Source organism: Triticum urartu, chromosome 7A (assembly GCF_056163025.1).
Source record: "Triticum urartu cultivar PI428250 chromosome 7A, HENAU_Tu73, whole genome shotgun sequence".
NCBI classification, from domain to species: domain Eukaryota; kingdom Viridiplantae; phylum Streptophyta; class Magnoliopsida; order Poales; family Poaceae; genus Triticum; species Triticum urartu.
In genome coordinates, this window is record NC_141879.1 from 111,725,626 (window position 1) to 111,737,629 (window position 12,004).

The window sequence follows — 12,004 nt, forward strand, 5'->3', positions numbered from 1 at the left end:
AGCCACCAACCGGTACTAAAGGTCTTTTTTGGCTAGCCCAAGCGGCGGGAAGCGACCCCCTTTAGTACCGGTTGGTGGCTCCAACCGGTACTAAAGGCCCCCCCCTTTAGTATCGGTTGGTGCCACGACCCGGTACTAAAGGGTGTGCGCTGCCAGGCGAGGGGCACAAAAGTTTAGTCCCACCTCGCTAGTCGAGGGGCACTCGCACCTGCTTATAAGTCCCGCCGTCGCTGCTGTCTCGAGCTCCTCTCTTAAGCAGGCCTTCTGGGCCTACCTCTTCTGCGATGCCCTGTTGGGCCTACTGGGCTAGCGGGCCTGCATCCTGGCCCAACTTGAATTTGGGTTTCTAGTCATATGCAGGCCGCTGTGGCCCAGTAGGTGGGCTTTTTTTCTTATTTTTTTGCTTTATTTATTTTTGTGAATAACTTAACTTTGAAAATAGATTTTTCAGTGATTCTTTTTTCTTATGTTTAATATTAGTGTGTTTTATCATTATATTCAATTTGATAATGCTTAGGTTATTTAAAAAATGAAATGCCTTTGTAACGGATGAGTTTTCGTCCGAAACCCTGATACTTCGAAACAGATTGTCCATTTTGTACACGAAGTGCATCCAGTTTTTGCGGTAACCCTCTCTACTTTTTTGCACATACTATGTGGGTGAAATTATGATACCATGCCAACTTTCAACCTTTTCTGAGTTTATTTGAAATGCTTTTCAATTTTAGGGTCATTTAGCTGAAAAAATCAGTAAATGCATGAAAGAATTTGCTTGCACATAAAATTTCTTCGCGTTTCAAATGCCAAAACACATAACTAGCTACCCTAACTATTACAGAGATTCCCTCCTGGGTGTGAAACACAGAAGAAAGTGATGATAGTTAAGCCGATCACATCCCAGATCTTTGGGTGTGAAACTTTTTCTTCGCGTGTGTCCCTTTGCGTCGTAGCCATGGAAAATCTTCATCATTTAACGGGATGCTCGGGTCAATATTCACTGTGAATGGAGCAATTTCATCAAACTTTTCATAATCTTCTGACTTGTCTGTCTTGTCATCCACTCCCACGATGTTTCTCTTCCCAGAAAGAACTATGTGCCGCTTTGGCTCATCGTACGATGCATTCGCTTCCTTATCTTTTCTTTTTCTTGGCTTGGTAGACATGTCCTTCACATAGAAAACCTGTGCCACATCATTGGCTAGGACGAATGGTTCGTCTGCATACGCAAGATTGTTGAGATCCACTGTTGTCATTCCGTACTGCGGGTCTTCCGTTACCCCGCCTCGTGTCATATTGACCCATTTGCACCGAAACAAAGGGACCTTCAAACCACGTCGATAGTCAAGTTCCCATATGTCCTGTATATAACCATAATATGTTTCCTTTCCCGTCTTGGTTTCTGCATCAAAGCGGACACCACTGTTTTGGTTGGTGCTCTTCTTATCTTGGGCGATCGTGTAAAATGTATTACCATTTATCTCGTACCCTTTGAAAGTCATTATATTCGAAGATGGTAACTGGGACAGCAAGTACAGGTCATATTCAATAGAGGTGTCATGCATGGTACGTGCTTGCAACCAGCTGGCGAAACTCCTGGTTTGTTCACGTGTAATCCAGTCATCAGACCGCTCCGGGTGTTTGGAGCGTAGCAAATTCTTGTGTTCATCCATATACGGAGCCACCAAGGCGGAATTCTGTAGAACTGTGTAGTGTGCTTCAGTGAGAGAATGTCCGTCCATACATATTATTTGTTCCCCTCCTAGCGTGCCTTTTCCATCCAGTCTGCCCTTATGCCGCGATTCAGGAACACCAATCGGCTTAAGGTCAGGAATAAAGTCAATACAAAACTCAATGACCTCCTCATTTTGACGGCCCTTGGAGATGCTTCCTTCTGGCCTAGCACGGTTATGAACATATTTCTTTAAGACTCCCATGAACCTCTCAAAGGGGAACATATTGTGTAGAAATACAGGACCCAAAACGTTAATCTCTTCACATAGGTGAACTAGGACGTGCGTCATGATGTTGAAGAAGGATGGTGGGAACACCAACTCGAAACTGCCAAGACATTGCACCAAATCATTCTGTAACCTTGGTATGATTTCTGGATCGATTACCTTCTGAGAGATTGCATTGAGAAATGCACATAGCTTCACAATGGCTAATCGAACGTTTTCCGGTAGAAGCCCCCTCAATGCAACCGGAAGCAGTTGCGTCATAATCAAGTGGCACTCATGAGACTTTAGGTTCTGGAACTTTTTCTCTGCCATGTTTATTATTCCCTTTATATTCGACGAGAAGCCAGACGGTACCTTAATACTGAGTAGGCATTCAAAGAAGATTTCCTTCTCTTCTTTGGTAAGAGCGTAGCTTGCATGACCCTGATGTATGCCATCTTTTCCGTGCATACGTTGCTAGTCCTCCCGTGCCTCAGGTGTATCTTTTGTCTTCCCATACACGCCCAAGAAGCCAAGCAGGGTCACACAAAGATTCTTCGTCACGTGCATCACGTCGATTGCGGAGCGGACCTCGAGGTCTTTCCAATAGGGTAGGTCCCAAAATATAGATTTCTTCTTCCACATGGGTGCGCGTCCGTCAGCGTCATTCAGAACAGGTTGTCCACCAGGACCCTTTCCAAAGACCATCTTTAAATCCTTGACCATATCATGTACATCAGCACCAGTACGGTGGCGAGGCTTCGTCCGGTGATCCGCCTCACCTTTGAAATGCTTGCCTTTCTTTCTTACGGGATGCCTGCTCGAAAGAAATCGACGATGTCCCAGGTACACATTCTTATTAGCCAAATATATACTATCGGTATCGTCCAAACAGTGCGTGCATGCGCGGTATCCCTTGTTTGTCTGTCCTGAAAGGTTACTGAGAGGAGGCCAATCATTGATGGTCACGAACAGCAACGCCTTTAGGTCAAATTCTTCCCCCATGTGCTCATCCCACGCATGTACACCTGTTCCATTCCACAGTTGTAAGAGTTCTTCAACTAATGGCCTTAGGTACACATCAATGTCGTTGCCGGGTTGCTTAGGGCCTTGGATGAGCACTGGCATCATAATGAACTTCCGCTTCATGCACAACCAAGGAGGAAGGTTATACAAACATAGAGTCACAGGCCAGGTGCTATGGTTGCTGCTCTGCTCCCCAAAAGGATTAATGCCATCTGCGCTTAGACCAAACCATACGCTCCTTGCGTCATCTGCAAACTCCTTCCCGTACTTTCTTTCGATCTTTCTCCACTGCAACCCGTCAGCGGGTACTCTCAACTTTCCGTCTTTCTTACGGTCTTCTCTGTGCCATCGCATCGCCTTGGCATGCTCTTTGTTTTGGAACAAACGTTTCAACCGTGGTATTATAGGAGCATACCACATCACCTTGGCAGGAATCTTCTTCCTGGGGCGCCGGCCCTCGACATCACCAGGGTCATCGCGGCTGATCTTATAGCGCAATGCACCACATACCGGGCAAGCGTTCAAATCCTCGTACTCACCGCGGTAGAGGATGCAATCATTAGGGCATGCATGTATCTTCTGCACCTCTAACCCTAGAGGGCAGACAACCTTCTTTTCTTCGTACGTACTCTCGGGCAATTCGTTGTCCTTTGGAAGCATATCCTTTATCATTACCAGCAACTTTCCAAATCCCTTGTCAGATACACCATTCTCTGCCTTCCATTGCAGCAATTACAGTGTGGTGCCCAGCTTTTTCTTGTCACCTACGCAATTCGGGTACAACAATTTTTTGTGATCCTCTAACATGCGCTGCAACTTCTTCTTCTCCAAATCACTTGCGCAGTTTCTCTTTGCATCGGCAATGGCCCGACCTAGATCATCAATGGGCTCATCTGATGCCTCTTCTTCAGCTTCTTCCCGCATTACCGGCTCAGCTTCTTCCCCCATTGTTGTATCATCGTATTCAGGGAACCCATGGCCAGGATAGCTGTCGTCGTCCTCTTCTTCTGTTGGGGAACGCAGTAATTTCAAAAAAAATTCCTACGCACACGCAAGATCATGGTGATGCATAGCAACGAGAGGGGAGAGTGTTGTCTACGTACCCTCGTAGACCGCAACGGAAGCGTTGACGCAACGTAGAGGAAGTAGTCGTGCGTCTTCCCGATCCGACCGATCCAAGCACCGTTACTCCGGTACCTCCGGGTTCTTAGCACACGTACAGCTCGATGACGCTCCCCGGGCTCCGATCCAGCAAAGCTTCAGGGATGAGTTCCATCAGCACAATGGCGTGGTGACGATGATGATGTTCTACCGACGCAGGGCTTCGCCTAAGCACTACAACGATATGATCGAGGTGGAATATGGTGGCAGGGGCACCGCACACGGCTAAGGAACGATCACGTGGATCAACTTGTGTGTCTAGGGGTGCCCCCTGCCCCCGTATACAAAGGATCAAAGGGGGGGTGCGGCCGGCCCTATGGAGGCGCGCAGGAGGAGTCCTACTCCTACCGGGAGTAGGACTCCCCTCCCATTCCTTGTCCAACTAGGAGAGGTGGAGGGAGAATAGGAAAGGGGGGGCGCCGCCCCTCCCTCCTTGTCCAATTCGGACTAGGGGGAGAGGGGGCGCGCGGCCTGCCCTGGCAGCCCCTTCCTCTTCTCCACATTAGGCCCATGAGGCCCATTAACCCCCCGGGGGGTTCCGGTAACCCCCCGGTGCTCCTTTTTTATCCGAAACTTCCCCGGAACCCTTCCGGTGTCCGAATATAGTCGTCCAATATATCAATCTTTATGTCTCGACCATTTCGAGACTCCTCATCATGTCCGTGATCACATCCGGGACTCCGAACAAACTTCGGTACATCAAAATGCATAAACTCATAATAACTGTCATCGTAACGTTAAGCGTGCGGACCCTACGGTTCGAGAACAATGCAGACATGACCGAGACAAATCTCTGGTCAATAACCAATAGCGGGACCTGGATGCCCATATTGGCTCCTACATATTCTACGAAGATCTTTATCGGTCAGACCGCATAACAACATACGTTGTTCCCTTTGTCATCGGTATGTTACTTGCCCGAGATTCGATCATCGGTATCCAATACCTAGTTCAATCTCGTTACCGGCAAGTCTCTTTACTTGTTTTGTAATACATCATCTTGCAACTAACTCATTAGTTGCAATGCTTGCAAGGCTTATGTGATGTGCATTACCGAGAGGGCCCAGAGATACCTCTTCGACAATCGGAGTGACAAATCCTAATCTCGAAATACGCCAACCCAACATCTACCTTTGGAGACACCTGTAGAGCTCCTTTATAATCACCCATTTACGTTGTGACGTTTGGTAGCACACAAAGTGTTCCTCCGGCAAACGGGAGTTGCATAATCTCATAGTCATAGGAACATGTATAAGTCATGAAGAAAGCAATAGCAACATACTAAACGATCGGGTGCTAAGCTAATGGAATGGGTCATGTCAATCAGATCATTCACCTAATGATGTGATCCCGTTAATCAAATAACAACTCTTTGTTCATGGTTAGGAAACATAACCATCTTTGATTAACGAGCTAGTCAAGTAGAGGCATACTAGTGACACTAAGTTTGTCTATGTATTCACACATGTATTATGTTTCCGGTTAATACAATTCTAGCATGAATAATAAACATTTATCATGATATAAGGAAATAAATAATAACTTTATTATTGCCTCTAGGGCATATTTCCTTCAGTCTCCCACTTGCACTAGAGTCAATAATCTAGATTACATAGTAATGATTCTAACACCCATGGAGTTTTGGTGCTGATCATGTTTTGCTCGTGGAAGAGGCTTAGTCGACGGGTCTGCTACATTCAGATCCGTATGTATCTTGCAAATCTCTATGTCTCCCACCTGGACTAGATCCTGGATGGAATTGAAGCGTCTCTTGATGTGCTTGGTTCTCTTGTGAAATCTGGATTCCTTTGCCAAGGCAATTGCACCAGTATTGTCACAAAAGATTTTCATTGGACCCGATGCACTAGGTATGACACCTAGATCGGATATGAACTCCTTCATCCAGACTCCTTCATTTGCTGCTTCCGAAGCAGCTATGTACTCAGCTTCACATGTAGATCCCGCTGCGACGCTTTGTTTAGAATTGCACCAACTGACAGCTCCACCGTTTAATGTAAACACGTATCCGGTTTGCGATTTAGAATCGTCCGGATCAATGTCAAAGCTTGCATCAACGTAACCGTTTACGATGAGCTCTTTGTCACCTCCATATACGAGAAACATATCCTTGGTCCTTTTCAGGTATTTCAGGATGTTCTTGACCGCTGTCCAGTGATACACTCCTGGATTACTTTGGTACCTCCCTGCTAAACTTATAGCAAGGCACACATCAGGTCTGGTACATAGCATTGCATACATGATAGAGCCTATGGCTGAAGCATAGGGAACATCTTTCATTTTCTCTATCTTCTGCAGTGGTCGGGCATTGAGTTTGACTCAACTTCACACCTTGTAACACAGGCAAGAACCCTTTCTTCACTTGATCCATTTTGAACTTTTTCAAAATCTTGTCAAGGTATGTGCTTTGTGAAAGTCCAATTAAGCGTCTTGATCTATCTCTATAGATCTTTATGCCTAATATGTAAGCAACTTCATCGAGGTCTTTCATTGAAAAACTCTTATTCAAGTATCCCTTTATGCTATCTAGAAATTCTATATCATTTACAATCAGTAATATGTCATCCACATATAATATCAGAAATGCTACAGAGCTCCCACTCACTTTCTTGTAAATACAGGCTTCTCCGAAAGTCTGTATAAAACCAAATTCTTTGATCACACTATCAAAATGTTTATTCCAACTCCGAGAGGCTTGCACCAGTCCATAAATGGATCGCTGGAGCTTGCACACTTTGTTAGCTCCCTTTGGATCGACAAAACCTTCTGGTTGCATCATATACAACTCTTCTTCCAGATATCCATTCAGGAATGCAGTTTTGACATCCATCTGCCAAATTTCATAATCATAAAATGCGGCAATTGCTAACATGATTCGAACAGACTTAAGCATCACTACGGGTGAGAAGGTCTCATCGTAGTCAATCCCTTGAACTTGCCGAAAACCTTCTGCAACAAGTCGAGCTTTGTAGACAGTAATATTACCGTCAGCGTCAGTCTTCTTCTTGAAGATCCATTTATTCTCAATTGCTTGCCGATCATCGGGCAAGTCAACCAAAGTCCATACTTTGTTCTCATACATGGATCCCATCTCAGATTTCATGGCTTCAAGCCATTTTGCGGAATCTGGGATCACCATCGCTTCTTCATAGTTCATAGGTTCATCATGATCTAGTAGCATGACTTCCAGAACAGGATTACCGTACCACTCTGGCACGGATCTCACTCTGGTTGATCTACGAGGTTCAGTAGTATCTTGATCTGAAGTTTCATGATCATCATCATTAGCTTCCTCACCAACTGGTGTAGGTGTCACTGAAACAGTTTTCTATGATGTACTACTTTCCAATAAGGGAGCAGGTACAGTTACCTCGTCAAGTTCTACTTTCCTCCCACTCACTTCTTTCGAGAGAAACTCCTTCTCCAGAAAGTTTCCGAATTTAGCAACAAAAGTCTTGCCTTCGGATCTGTGATAGAAGGTGTATCCAATAGTTTCCTTTGGATATCCTATGAAGACACATTTCTCCGATTTGGGTTCGACCTTACCAGGTTGAAGCTTTTTCACATAAGCATCGCAGCCCCAAACTTTCAGAAACGACAATTTTGGTTTCTTGCCAAACCACAGTTCATAAGGCGTCGTCTCAACGGATTTTGATGGTGCCCTATTTAACGTGAATGCGGCCGTCTCTAGAGCGTATCCCCAAAACGATAGCGGTAAATCAGTAAGAGACATCATAGATCGCACCATATCTAGTAAAGTACGATTACGACGTTCGGACACACCATTACGCTGTGGTGTTCCGGGTGGCGTGAGTTGCGAAACTATTCCACAATTTTTCAAATGTACACCAAACTCGTAACTCAAATATTCTCCTCCACGATCAGATCGTAGAAACTTTATTTTCTTGTTACGATGATTTTCAACTTCACTCTGAAATTCTTTGAACTTTTCAAATGTTTCAGACTTATGTTTCATTAAGTAGATATATCCATATCTGCTTAAGTCATCTGTGAAGGTGAGAAAATAACGATATCCGCCGCGAGCTTCAATGTTCATTGGACCGCACACATCAGTATGTATTATTTCCAATGACTCTATTGCTCACTCCATTGTTCCGGAGAATGGAGGTTTAGTCATCTTGCCCATGAGGCATGGTTCGCAATTACCAAGTGATTCATAATCAAGTGATTCCAGAAGTCCATCAGAATGGAGTTTCTTCATGCGCTTTACACCAATATGACCTAAACAGCAGTGCCACAAATAAGTTGCACTATCATTATCAACTCTGCATCTTTTGGCTTCAATACTATGAACATGTGTATCACTACTATCAAGATTTAGTAAAAATAGACCACTCATCAGGGGTGCATGACCATAAAAGATATTACTCATATAAATAGAACAACCATTATTCTCTGATTTAAATGAATAACCGTCTCGCATCAAACAAGATCCAGATATAATGTTCATGCTCAACGCTGGCACCAAATAACAATTATTTAGGTCTAATACTAATCCTGAAGGTAGATGTAGAGGTACCGTGCCGACGGCGATCACATCGACTTTGGAACCATTTCCCACGCGCACCGTCACCTCGTCCTTAGCCAATCTTCACTTAATATGTAGCCCCTGTTTCGAGTTGCAAATGTTAGCAACTAAACCAGTATCAAATCCTCGGGCACTACTGTGAGCATTAGTAAGGTACACATCAATAACATGTATATCACATATACCTTTGTTCACCTTGCCATCCTTCTTATCCGCCAAATATTTGGGGCAGTTCCGCTTCCAGTGACCAGTCTGCTTGCAGTAGAAGCACTCAGTTTCAGGCTTAGGTCCAGACTTGGGTTTCTTCTCTTGAGCAGCAACTTGTTTGCCGTTCTTCTTGAAGTTCCCCTTCTTCTTCCCTTTGCCCTTTTTCTTGAAACTAGTGGTCTTATTGACCATCAACACTTGATGCTCCTTCTTGATTTCTACCTCCGCAGCTTTCAGCATTGCGAAGAGCTCGGGAATAGTCTTATTCATCCCTTGCATATTATAGTTCATCACGAAGCTCTTGTAGCTTGGTGGCAGTGATTGGAGAATTCTGTCAATGACGCAATCATCTGGAAGATTAACTCCCAATTGAATCAAGTGATTATTATACCCAGACATTTTGAGTATATGCTCATTGACAGAACTGTTCTCCTCCATCTTGCAGCTATAGAACTTATTGGAGACTTCAATATCTCTCAATCCGGGCATTTTCTTGAAATATTAACTTCAACTCCTGAAACATCTCATATGCTCCATGACGTTCAAAACGTCATTGAAGTCCCGATTCTAAGCCGTAAAGCATGGCACACTGAACTATCGAGTAGTCATCAGCTTTGCTCTGCCAGACGTTCATAACATCTGGTGTTGCTCCAGCAGCAGGCCTGGCACCCAGCGGTGCTTCTAGGACGTAATTCTTCTGTGCAGCAATGAGGATAATCCTCAAGTTACGGACCCAGTCCGTGTAATTGCTACCATCATCTTTCAACTTTGCTTTCTCAAGGAACGCATTAAAATTCAACGGAACAACAACACGAGCCATCTATCTACAATCAAACATAAACAAGCAAGATACTATCAGGTACTAAGTTCATGATAAATTTAAGTTCAATTAATCAAATTATTTAAGAACTCCCACTTAGATAGACATCCCTCTAATCCTCTAAGTGATCACGTGATCCAAATCAACTAAACCATGTCCGATCATCACGTGAGATGGAGTAGTTTCATTGGTGAACATCACTATGTTGATCATATCTACTATATGATTCACGCTCGACCTTTCGGTCTCCGTGTTCCGAGGCCATATCTGTATATGCTTGGCTCGTCAAGTATAACCTGAGTATTCCGCGTGTGCAACTGTTTTGCACCCGTTGTATTTGAACGTAGAGCCTATCACGCCCGATCATCACATGGTGTCTCAGCACGAAGAACTTTCGCAACGGTGCATACTCAGGGAGAACACTTCTTGATAATTAGTGAGAGATCATCTTATAATGCTACCGTCAATCAAAGCAACATAAGATGCATAAAAGATAAACATCACATGCAATCAATATAAGTGATATGATATGGCCATCATCATCTTGTGCCTGTGATCTCCATCTCCGAAGCACCGTCATGATCACCATCGTCACCGGTGCGACACCTTGATCTCCATCGTAGCATCGTTGTCGTCTCGCCAATCTTATGCTTCCACGACTATCGCTACCGCTTAGTGATAAAGTAAAGCATTACATCGCGATTGCATTGCATACAATAAAGCGACAACCATATGGCTCTTGCCAGTTGCCGATAACTCGGTTACAAAACATGATCATCTCATACAATAAAATTTAGCATCATGTCTTGACTATATCACATCACAACATGCCCTGCAAAAACAAGTTAGACATCCTCTACTTTGTTGTTGCAAGTTTTACGTGGCTGCTACGGGCTTAAGCAAGAACCAATCTCACCTACGCATCAAAACCACAACGATAGTTTGTCAAGTTGATGCCGTTTTAACCTTCGCAAGGACCGGGCGTAGCCACACTCGGTTCAACTAAAGTTGGAGAAACAGTCACCCGCAAGCCACCTCTGTGCAAAGCACATCGGGAGAACCGGTCTCGCGTAAGCGTACGCGTAATGTTGGTCCGGGCCGCTTCGTCCAACAATACCGCCGAACCAAAGTATGACATGCTGGTAGGCAGTATGACTTATATCGCCCACAACTCACTTGTGTTCTACTCGTGCAAATAACATCAAACCATAAAACCTAGGCTCGGATGCCACTGTTGGGGAATGCAGTAATTTCAAAAAAATTCCTACGCACACGCAAGATCATGGTGATGCATAGCAACGAGAGGGGAGAGTGTTGTCTACGTACCCTCGTAGACCGCAACGGAAGCGTTGACGCAACGTAGAGGAAGTAGTCGTACATCTTCCCGATCCGACCGATCCAAGCACCGTTACTCCGGTACCTCCGAGTTCTTAGCACACGTACAGCTCGATGACGCTCCTCGGGCTCCGATCCAGCAAAGCTTCGGGGATGAGTTCCGTCAGCACAACGGCGTGGTGACGATGATGATGTTCTACCGACGCAGGGCTTCGCCTAAGCACTACAACGATATGATCGAGGTGGAATATGGTGGCAGGGGGCACCGCACATGGCTAAGGAACGATCACGTGGATCAACTTGTGTGTCTAGGGATGCCCCTGCCCCCGTATATAAAGGATCAAAGGGGGGGTGCGGCCGGCCCTATGGAGGCGCGCAGGAGGAGCCCTACTCCTACCGGGAGTAGGACTCCCCTCCCGTTCCTTGTCCAACTAGGAGAGGTGGAGGGAGAATAGGAAAGGGGGGGCGCCGCCCCTCCCTCCTTGTCCAATTTGGACTAGGGGGAGAGGGGGCACGCGGCCTGCCCTGGCAGCCCCTTCCTCTTCTCCACATTAGGCCCATGAGGCCCATTAACCCCCCGGGGGGTTCCGGTAACCCCCCGGTGCTCCGGTTTTATCCGAAACTTCCCCGGAACCCTTCCGGTGTCTGAATATAGTCGTCCAATATATCAATATTTATGTCTCGACCATTTCGAGACTCCTCGTCATGTCCGTGATCACATCCGGGACTCCGAACAAACTTCGGTACATCAAAATGCATAAACTCATAATAACTGTCATCGTAACGTTAAGCGTGCGGACCCTATGGTTCGAGAACAATGTAGACATGACTGAGACAAATCTCTGGTCAATAACCAATAGCGGGACCTGGATGCCCATATTGGCTCCTACATATACTACGAAGATCTTTATCGGTCAGACCGCATAACAACATACGTTGTTCCCTTTGTCA